This window comes from Phyllopteryx taeniolatus, chromosome 5, assembly GCF_024500385.1.
Source record: "Phyllopteryx taeniolatus isolate TA_2022b chromosome 5, UOR_Ptae_1.2, whole genome shotgun sequence".
Taxonomy (NCBI): domain Eukaryota; kingdom Metazoa; phylum Chordata; class Actinopteri; order Syngnathiformes; family Syngnathidae; genus Phyllopteryx; species Phyllopteryx taeniolatus.
This window is the reverse complement of record NC_084506.1, coordinates 13,135,709-13,147,093: the sequence shown is the minus strand read 5'-3', so window position 1 is coordinate 13,147,093 and position 11,385 is coordinate 13,135,709. Positions and strand designations below refer to the sequence as shown.

The window sequence follows — 11,385 nt, the reverse complement described above, 5'->3', positions numbered from 1 at the left end:
TCTACATTCCAGAGGCTGCTTTCACTAATTGCTTTGCATTCAACCAGAGAGAAGTTGCTGCAGTTATTTAGATGCATCGGAAACATGCAGCGATGCACAATTCCCCATCATCACTGAATCCATACAAGATTTGTGGTTTTAGATGGAAAAAAAAGGAGTATTTTTATCACATTTGTCATTTTATTACATGATTCAGTGATTTAACGCCCACATTTAACGGTGCATATTTGTGCACTGGCAATCAAAATATTAAAATTCATTTTCTCACATCTTGTAACTTCATTTTACAATATATATTTTTGTTTTATACATCAGCCATCCATTCATCCATTTTCTATAGCCGGAGCCTATGAGCTGATTTTGGGAGAGAGGGAGGCACCCTGGACTGGGCATATTATGGGCATATTATGTCAGGTTACATTATATAGTATTATATTACATTATATCATACTACTATATTGCTCGCCCAAAGTCAGCTCCAGCACACCCGCGACCCTAGTGAGGATAAGCAGGATGGAAAATGGATGGATGGATCCTACTATATTCTTTTATAACACTATATAACATATATTTTGTTTCAGTGGATAGATCGCATTTACACTACGATGTCAAATTTTAAAATGTGCTCAAATTTCGCAGGCTTCGAGTTTATGGGAGCTGTTGAAAAATACATTTTAAGCATGCAAGAAAACAAATGTGGAATTTTAATACATTGCCGTGTTGCATACATTGTCGAGATGAATAATCCATTGGCCCATTCCAGTAACTTGTTTTTTTTGGGGAGGGGGGGTTTAACCTTCAAAGTATTTCGATTACATACACTTTAATTATGGGCTCCCATAAATGTGTGCATTGCATTAAATATATATATTTAAAGAAATTGATGTGGTCCAATCCCGTTTTGACGCGTGTGTGCGCGCGCGCACGCGTGTGTCCGAACCAGTAGACTGGACAGCACCCATCGCACTTTTTAATCATCTCATCGCATGCTGTTTGTTTGGGTGCAGACACAAGGTGTCACTTTATAATCCGATCAATCTCGTTCTCCTTTTCTCTTTAATGTAAACCGTCCTGCTAAAAACAAACAAAAACAAAAAAAAAAAACACGGAGGGATTGAACGTTTATTATTATTACACACGTACTTACCGTCGACTGAACTCACTATTTCAGTCTAGTTCAAACTTTATGTTGGCTCAAAAAGGCGCTAAATTAAAAAACAAAACAAAAAAAAAACCGCTACAAATTTATACAACGCATTTTGCTCCGGCCAGTTTCTTTGTATGAACTAATTATTATAATTTTTTTTTTTGGGGGGGGGGGGGCTTTAAAAACATTTTCGATATCAAAATAAAAGCACTGCCTATGCCAGATGCATTATTGGCCAACAGAATATTATTCAGCACTGATGTCTTTGCTTTTATAGACCTTGTTCTCTTTTATTTGAGGTCAAAATACAGAAATATTCATCATTTCTCTTAATTTAAAGCAATGGTGTATCCATTTTATGATGTTCTGTAGAGTCACATTGAAAAGGCTTGTCTACACAAGTTTTACCTTTTTATTTGCAGATTTTAACATCAACATATCTCACATGCTAAGAAAGTGCAATATAAATGAATAAATAAATAAACGTCCCGTAGATTTGAGTTGAGCTATCTCTAACAACAAAAAAATGGTGACGACTTTTTGGGCAGTCGGGAGTTGGTTCCACAGCTTGTCATCTTCATTCTGAGAACAAACAAAGGAGGGGAAAAGAAGGTGGGGGGGGATCAAGACCGGCCCATCAAATTATCAACCCTGCACAAATATATATTTCACATTTTGAAAGAAACAAAACAGAAAAAGATCGTTCAATACCGTTACAACAATGTGTTTAAATAACGACATTATTATTTAAAAAAAAAAAAAAAAACCTGACAGTAGCATCATATTAGAGAAACGTTTTCCTGGTGACGCCTCAAGAAATAAAAGCATAACTTTTGGTACCATCTCAGAAAAACAAACATCCATTTAACGTCCTATTTAGTAAAAAAATAATAACAATAAAATAAAACTGTCTCGATATTTTTCTCTCCGATTTTCAGGCTCTATTATGGAGGGATCTCAAGGCTTTTATCCCCACGGGGAACCAGGCCCAACTCTTTCTCTGTCAATTTTCACTCACTCCTCAATTCACACAAGCTTTTTTCTCCCACCAAGCCCACAATGAAGGATTTGTCCTTGTTCTTTGTCCACATCTGATATCTTTTTTTTTTTTTGCCTGCTCCTTTTATTTTCTGCAGACAGCATGCAGCATATGCAAATAGACAGTCCTTTATTCGAAGCCCCCCCTCCCCTGAATGAATGCAACCTTAAATGAGGCCACACTTGCACATATTTACAGAGGGGGCATGTAGACATGCACTTATACCAATCAGCCTGCTTGACAGTTTTCTCAGAAGCAATAAAATCTAGACAAAAAAACATGCACCGTCACAATGGATTTGAAAGATGGGATTAGAGTGGAGATGACCAGCTTTCTTTGAAGAAGTTTCTCAAAAATATTAAAATTACCACATAGGATTTACAGCCATTTCATGCAGATTGCCTCCATTTTCATATTTGGAAAAAAGTGACAATTGTATATACAGCGTTCCTTCGCTATGTCACCGTTCACCTATTGCGGATTCAGTGCATTGCCATTTTTTTTTTTCATATTGATATTTCACATAATTTGCCATATCACAGGATTTTCAGTGTATACTGTCATTTTTTTTGTGGTAAAATGAAACACTTCCTAACCCAAAAGATTAAAACCATGAAAAAAAATGTTTTGTGTGCGTTACTGTATGTTTGAATTTAAAAGGCTTTTAAGCGTTTACAACGTGGTTATGAGTATGGTTAATAGGAGTGTGGCGAAAAAATAAAAAGAGTCTGGAGAGGTTCATACATACTTTAAAATATGCATAAACAACTTAAAAAATATGTGGTCGCTACTTTGTGTATGTCGCCTATTGCGGGGGCGGGGGGGGGGGGGGTATAACTATGGTAATAAATGAGGGATTACTGTAACCATTATTTATAATACTGGGATGAAATGACAATGACACTGGTGCTTTACAGGGCAGATAATAGACATGTCATATCCTTGAAAATGGAGACATTTTGCATAAAATGCGGTCTGATGTCATAGTTTTGTGGAGCCCCTTAAATTGAGGGTGAAAGTCTACACTGGATTTTATTCATTTCAAAATCACTGTGGTGGTATAGAGATAATAGAACAATTTTTTTTTTTTTAAACTGTCATTGTCCACATACTTCCAAAAACTGAATTATTTAATTCTAGTAGACCTGTACATTTGAGGTTTTGGCCACTATGTGTTTGACTGTCCTAGTTTCTATAAGAATTCAAAGTCAAATGTCCATCACTCCTTCTGACTGCAAGGCATTTTTTTTAAGGAGCATTCGTGTTGAAAATAAAAAGACGCAGCATCTGACAAGTGGCGTATATTAAGTGCCTTACAAGCTCACAGTACACAATAAAGGGTGTTCACTTGAATGGGCTTGGAGCTCGGATGAATTATAACAAACATAAACTGCTTTCTTGTAGCTGACATAGCGGGAGAATGTGAATGGTAGTGTGTGTGTGTGTGTGTGTGTGTACGTATTAGCTGCAGAGCAGTGACAGTTCGGCCTTTTCACCGGTACATTACTGCGCCTGGCGGCCTCTTCCCCATAGCAACCCCAGCGGAGGTCAAAGGCTATGTAACCCCCAACACGCACGCAGGGGACCACCTCCGTCTCCTCTCGCACTCGACTGTTGCACCCGTGAACTTGAACTTAACAACAGAGAAAACTGTTGAATCAAACTGATAAATGAGCATGTCTGAGCGAGAGCGCACCCAATACTACTCACGCTGAAGCGTCATCTCCTCCTGGAATGATTACAAAGAAGTATTAAAGGCACAGTCACCTAATTCTCCTCTCCTGCAGGGCCTATACTCAGGGATTCCTCTTAATCCGTGCAAACGTCTCCCCATCCTTCTTTAAGATACTTAACGCCGAGCTTTGTGCCAGATTAGTCAAAGTTGCATTAAAAGAGCCCAAGTGAGCCTTCCTTGACCCACATGGGAAGGCATCCAACACTCTCGGGTTGTGCCCGTGAGCTGGGCATTAAATATTACAACGTGTTGAACATTCATATGGCTGAGAGAGACAGCGAGTGAGAGCCAAAGATGAGCTCGAGCCCAGGGAGGACCTTAGAGAATCTTAAAAAGCAGAACAAATGACTACTATCCTTCTTCAAACTGGTGTGTTTATCCTCGTGTGGAATACGCAAATGTTCCCACTATTTATTCATATTTATTTCGTTAGGATATGACATTTTGGAGCACTTTAAATATCATTGTAGTCACTGAGCAATAAGGCATTTTCCATAAATTTCAACTCTCTGTGCCGACATGGCATCACTTGGGTTTTTCCTGGCACTCACAAACAAAGAGCAATGCAAGGTATACGGGAGCTATAATCTGCATGTCATACATTGAAAGCACTACAGAGTGGATGAATATTCAAATGTACATCTGGCTGAGAATTTGTCCTAAATCCTCTTCTCTGCCCAGCTGGATCGTCTTGATTGAAAACACTCTTTTGTTTTCAGAGATTAGACACAGACGCTGATGTTTAATCACCAGCCACTTGAATTATTTAGTACACATCTAACTTAATGTCACATCCACTCAAAAAACAAAGAGGAAAATATCTATATAAACATTAAATGTGTTCCGGATGGAGTAACTTACTCTCATTTCAAGAGATGCCACGTCATGATTGTGCAACTGAGCTGCTGAAAGCGTTTCATGTTCACCTCCGCTCATTTCAACTCTTTTGATCTGTATTATACCGTCACTGGGGGCACCGTGTTTCATTCTCGATTGTTTGTTAGTTACCCCAACGACACGAAAACAACGTAACCATTTATATTTCAGTCAAAATGTGAGGTTCGTGCAGCAAGATGTCTATGAAGCTATGCAACTTGGAGCTGTCTAGATGAAGATTGCTCAGACTCGGCTGAGCTCCCGACACATTAGCATCATGCCTTCTTTTGTGTTCTGCGCCGAGGTCCAGGACTGGTTCACACTTGACCTTTATATCAGGGTTTCTCCTGTATCTGCACAATCAAGTGAAGAATTTACTTTTGCCATATGTCGTAGCTTACAAATCCTTTTACATGTGGTTCATTATCAGCAACATACATCATTCGGCCTGTCACATGTAGGAAGGGTCACGGGCACAGATACATTTGTGCCATTTCAAAGGTTTCATACCGTCTTGTTGTAACCAATTGCATCCTGATGTCAAGATAAGTCAAAAGGTTTGAAGGCAACATACAATCAGATTGAGATTGTGAATGTGCGGGTGCTTTCTAATTGCATTCCGCCTCTGATAAAGGCCAAACACAGAGTGACGAGGTGTAAGTCGGTGACTGTGCGCATGTGGTGTGTGAATGCATCTCTAACGCCACTGAATCCCTCTCAATTGGCAGAGAAAAACGGCATCGCATCTCCATGCCTTTCAGACATGCAGAGGGGGCTGAATAGACTAATGAACAGTCAGGTGGCACTCCATGCAGGGCCCGCGCTGCCCCCCTCCCCAACGCACACATATCAAACACGCATAGACTTGCAAACACATTAAAACTCAGCGCCTCGGCCGACCTCAGTGCTCCGCACGACAGTCTAATGTCTCAGGCATCTGCTCATGTCTAGTCTGGAGGGCCTTTCCCACCCTGCCCCCCAGCCCGGGCCCGCTAAAGCACCAGCTCTCACAATTGTGGGAAAGGGAGCTTTTTCCGAGGGGGGGCAGGTGTGGCGGGAGGGTACGGGGGCGCTAAACAGCTATTGGGAGGGCAGTGAGCGAGAGAGAGAGAGAGCGAGCGCGGACTTGAATGATAATGTGGAAACGCACAACGCTGTTCATTAACACACAAGCACGGCAGCTGCACATGTTGATCGGTGGACACGCATCCTCACGTGGTGCTGCAGACAACCAATATTTGACAAAATTCAACCTGGACAAAAGAATAACGCTGAACAGTGCCACTGTCGCAGGGGTATTAATTTAATAACGTGAGTATTACTGTTAATGCGAGTGTTGAACAAACCTGCATTATACCGGAAGCGGTGTCAAATATTCAGATTCTCAAATGACGCCAAATGAAGCAAACAGAATTATTAGAGGCAGCTCTCATTATAATATTGTCCAGTTCGACACCACTACAACCTGCAACCACAATCGTAAACATATGGTGGAATGCATACCTTTCTGACAGTGTCATCAATACATTTTTTAACAACACAATATTTTACATAGCCCTTGTGTTGGATTAGGACATATTTGGCACGATAAGGCTCCTACTGTGTGCGTGTGTGTGTGACCGAGAGAATGTGTAAGGTGGCTATTTGGGGGCATCAGATCTTCCTGTATCCTTTTGAGAAAAGTTCTATGGCTGTGACCATAATAAATGTTTCATTATCTACAATACGTGTAATTACGGAAGCGTATTGCTGCCACACCACCCCCCAAAAAACGTTCAGAATCACCTTTTAATCTGCTAAATTTCACGTTTTAACCTGACAAATTTCATGTTTTAACGTGATACGTTTCACGTTTTAATGTGATCAATTTTATATTTTAACGTGATAAATTTCACATTTTAACGTGATAAGTTTGACTTTTGCATATGGCCAAACAAAACGAAGCAATGTCTTCCCGTTCAGGTCACTGGTGGAGCCCTATGTGTGTCTTCTTTTTATTTTATTTTATTTTTTGGGTCCCTTTCATGCCGGAACAGTTGTACTGTACCACAGTGCAGCTTTTAAGCTGCCTTTGGTTCGTTGTATTCTGATGGATATTTATTGACATTTTCTGTCGGACAGAACAAAGTTTTAAAGGGGAGTGACAGAAAAAACAAAAGGGAGAGACAGTGAAAAGACAACTAAACAATATAGGAAGAGAAGTCAACAAAAGACAGGACACTAGCTACAACAAAGATGAGGAAAGTAAATCATTATATGCCGAGTACAATGACACATTGGATTTGAGTGTTGTATGGGGCAGTAGTGCGACTCCCTGTGAGGGAAGCACAGGACAATATAGGACAGGACTGGACAGGACAAGGACAAGGACATGAGCGGAAGCATGCAGGACAGCGGTAGTGGACCCGGCTGTACAACTGAAGTGTGCTGGGAGTGGCTATGTCAATTATATACATGTTTGGAAACAGAGTGCACGTGAGGGGATACCCAGGAAGTGTGTCTTCTTTTTCAATTTTCAATCTTTATAAACATTTATTGCCTTATTGTTATTTTACAGTATATCGAAGAGCAGCACAGTTACGTAGCTAGTAACTTTGATTTATAAGACACACAAAGGAGACACACGTACCTTCATAGGTCTTCGCCAGTGACCTGAACCGGAAGGAATTGCTTTATTTTATTTTGCCAAATACGAAAGTGAAACTTACCATGTTATAAATTGACAAATTGATAAATTCCTGTTAAAACATGAAACTTATAATGTTACAGCGTGAAACTGATCACGTTGAAACGTAAAGTTGATCACATTATAATGTGATATTGAATTGTGTGATACAAATTGTTGTTGGGTTTTTTTTCACCATAAACCGGGATTGCAAAAATGTCAAATATATATTATATACATGCTACTTTGTGACGTGTATCTCATGTGCCAGGTGGACGACAACATGGCGTCCACCATGCTGTGTGCAAAAGGAGCGCCGTGACAAGAAGGGGTGGCAGCTTTCCTTCAACCGGTGCCAGCTCATTAATTTTGTTTGCTCCCCAGCCCCCTTCCTATCACCACCACCCTTAGCCCCCCTCCTTCCCACTATCACCCACTAACTGCTAATTAGCAGGAGAAGAGGACAGATGAAAAAGGGAGAGGCCATGTGTGTGTGAGACTGGGGAGGAAATGGGGAACTCATCTCGTCTTCATCCACGATCGCGCACGCACACACACAGCCATTCGTCCTCCCACTGCTACCACCGTACCCACTGGTACCCTCCAAAAAAGAATGATGCAACCCACCTTGTACGTCAGCCCAGCCATTTTAGATATCAACGGCAACATCTCCCAAGATGGCTCCTCCAACCGCAGCCAGGATCCGAAGATGGGCCAAGGTCTTTGTCTGCCTCCTGGCACGGCACAGTGTCTCTCACGGGCAGTGCAGATGGCATCCCATCGCTTCTGGGTAAAAAAAAAAAAAAAAGAGAGGGCGGAGGAAGCGCGATGACCTCGTCCTCTTTTTCTCTTAACAATGCTTCCGCCATCTTTTCAGGAAGAATGGCGCTAATTGAAACTCTGTAACGAGAACATCAATCAGGATTTAGAAAACAAGCACACGTTGAATTGTTGGTGATGATGAAAGCTGCACAATGAGGACCAATGCACGTTTGGATGCTCGGTGATTAAATGTTGCCGTCAACCTGGGTTTATAATTCAGCTGCTCATGGGCAAAGAATCATTCGTGTGGTAGAGGGACAAAGGATGCCACAAGGGTGGCTCGGAGCATCCCATAAATAAAGACACCGACAACAGGAAGAGGCTCGGACCGCGGCCCTTTTCGCATATCCAATATCCTGCAGTGAAACGGAGCAATTAGACAGCGAGCGCCACTGCAATAGGTAGTTAAGGCGCTGAATGCGAACTCATATCTCACTGTGGTGCACTTCGGGCTTCAGTGGCTCACATGGATATGGACTGCATCACACTCAAGGAGCAAGTTGAAAAGTTCAGCTCCTGTCTACAGGATGGTCCGGCCCCTCTCATTCAGGCCTGCTACAATGTATCCCAAAGACTCTGAAGATTCGTTACAGCTTTTAAACACAGATGCCAAGTGTTTTTTTTTTCTTGAAGCCCTGTTGTGCGGAGGGTCCTACAACACTCCACTGCATTATTAGTAGTCCCGGAGACATTAATGCCTGCACAAAGCACTCGTTTCCCCCTTTCTTTCTTCTGTCAACAAAGCGGACGAGATGTTTTACATTTAAATTCAATTAAAAGATTCACTTTGGCACATTATGCCAAGCTTACACGCCAATCAAGATCATTCTGTGTTCAGTCCTTTAATATGAATATTTATAAAGTCTGCACCAATCAGTGTTCCCACCGTGTGTGTTTGCTTCTTTAACATCCGGTGTCATGATGCAGAGGAGCCCAATGCACAACTCGGCATTCAAACCTCTTTAAAACAAGCTATTCTTATCACCGATTTGATTAGCCGCTTGGTGATCTGCATTCTCAAAACAATGCGATGATACCAAATAGTATATACATTCCCATATATATGTATAAACTGCACACAGGAATATAATTTGAATTACCATGATGTGGTCATTGAATGTGTCATATTTATATTTTCATTACAGTCACGACTAGATTAGAGAGATGACTGCACTTTTCAATTCCGGTCGATTTATATGTCTCCCCTTCACTCTTTTTGAAATTGTACTCTACAGCACAACTGATTTTTGACATTGCACTCTAAAATAGTAAACTGTCATGTCATTATGCACATGTTACGCTGACTGTCCTTGATTTCTTTTTACTGTTGCAGGAATCTGTCCCTTCCATTTATACTATGTAACTTTTTGCATGCTGTGGCATATAGGTGCTTTTGAATATGTTAACAAAAGGAATAGTGTTAAATAATGTGTCCTTGCAAACAGATGATATTAGTGCATGAAGTGTTTAACAAAATGAATTTTGAGCTACAAGGAGTTCATTCAAAACATTTCTTACCTTTGACTTTTATAGGTAAAGGCCAGAGTCTTCTCTCCTTCTTTCTATCTCAACGTTAATTACGGAAGTCATCCCTACATTCGGTTATCTAGCTTTATGACAGGTATTTAACACTCATACAGCTAGATAACCAAAGACAGAAACAGACCCCCAGAATCATATGATTGTTGTAACCACGCAGGATGCCACTTAGCATCTAGAGGAGGCAAACGTACAAGTGTTAAGTGTATTCCCAAAATAAGTAAACATTTATTTAGAGCATTTTTCTAAATAATCATAAAACACGCAGCAAAAAAAAAAAATATTTTTTTTCTAATTATTATGTTAATATACTTTATTATTTTAAATAGACCAGCTCACAAAATATCGCTATTATAATAAGGTCATCATTAATCATATTGTATTTCCCATTATAAAAATATATATATACATTTTAAAAAATTATAAAACAAAATACAATATTGATATCAAGTATTTGTAAGCACGCTTTAAAGGTAAAAAAGAAGGCCTATAACACCTCTTAGGCTAATATCAAATAAAACATCGTGGAATAAATTGTAATTCAAACGTATGCTGTTCAATATTTTGGGATATAAACATTCTTACGTAGACGCGTGTTATAATTTAAATATGGGTAATTTTTCAAATCGAGGCCCGCGTAAGGACTTTTTTTTTTTTTTTTTTTTTGAACGTCCCCTTTAGATAACTTCTGCACGCTCTATCCATAAACTCACCTTGTGCTGATCAAGGTGAGGAAGAAAGCGAGAGAAAGAAAAAAGGGCAAATCGTGAAACGTCAGACAACCGCGACGGTGCCTCCTTCCCAACTCGCCATTTGCTCCATTTGACGTGCTCTCACTTCGTTTCGTCTCTGACGTTTTTTAATAGCCCCCCCCCCCCCTCCTGCCCCCCTCAATCTTCACTTTTAATTGGATTTATGTCATTGGCCTACTTACACAACTATAGGCTACGCACAATTAAATGTTACCGGCCAAAATACTGTCATATAAGCGTACTATATTATTGAGAAAAACATGCTTATATTTTGTAATCAATGACTACGTTTATTTTTATTTATTTTTTTTACAAAGTGACCGCGTACGCCGCATGTCATCCCTGAATGCACCGCGGCAGTACCACACATGGTGTGAAGCAGGCGTAAATTCTCTCTGTTAAAAAACACCAAGGTTTCTCTTACCTATTCGTGAGTCTTCACCGCCAGCTGTCTTGAATGTCCCACACGGCTGCTTTGAGCCCCACGGGGCCCCGGTATCAAGCGTCCTCTCGCATCCTCCTGCGTCCGCCTTCTGCCAGCCTCCGGCCGCAGTCAGTCTGCTGTCAGTCAAGCCGCTGCGGGATGACGTCACAAACCAGCTCGCCCCATTTGACCAATCACAGAGTCCAAGCACCCGAAGAGCGGTCAAGGTGGACGGGGTGACTCCGCCCTGAAACAAGTCGCTTTTGTTTAGTTTGTTTTTTCGACACCATATATTGTTCACCTAAAGGCCTTTCTGCAAAAATAATGTTGATTCATGTTTTCAAGGACAAAAACACACAAAAAAAACACTTGAGACATCAATAAGC

At 40.6% G+C, this 11,385-nt stretch overlaps 1 long non-coding RNA gene across 2 annotated transcripts; it reads right to left on the bottom strand.

The window, feature by feature from the left end:
- Positions 1 to 1,545: 1,545 nt before the first annotated feature.
- On the bottom strand, positions 1,546 to 11,091 carry LOC133478564 (uncharacterized). 2 transcript variants are annotated; one of them, XR_009788710.1, is made up of 4 exons: positions 11,000 to 11,091; positions 9,803 to 9,998; positions 8,090 to 8,362; positions 1,546 to 1,729 (listed from the first exon to the last, which is right to left on the bottom strand). It is a non-coding gene; the product is annotated as an uncharacterized LOC133478564 (long non-coding RNA). The 2 variants fall into 2 exon arrangements; XR_009788711.1 differs by lacking the exon at positions 11,000 to 11,091 and adding an exon at positions 10,537 to 10,551.
- Positions 11,092 to 11,385: the final 294 nt, after the last annotated feature.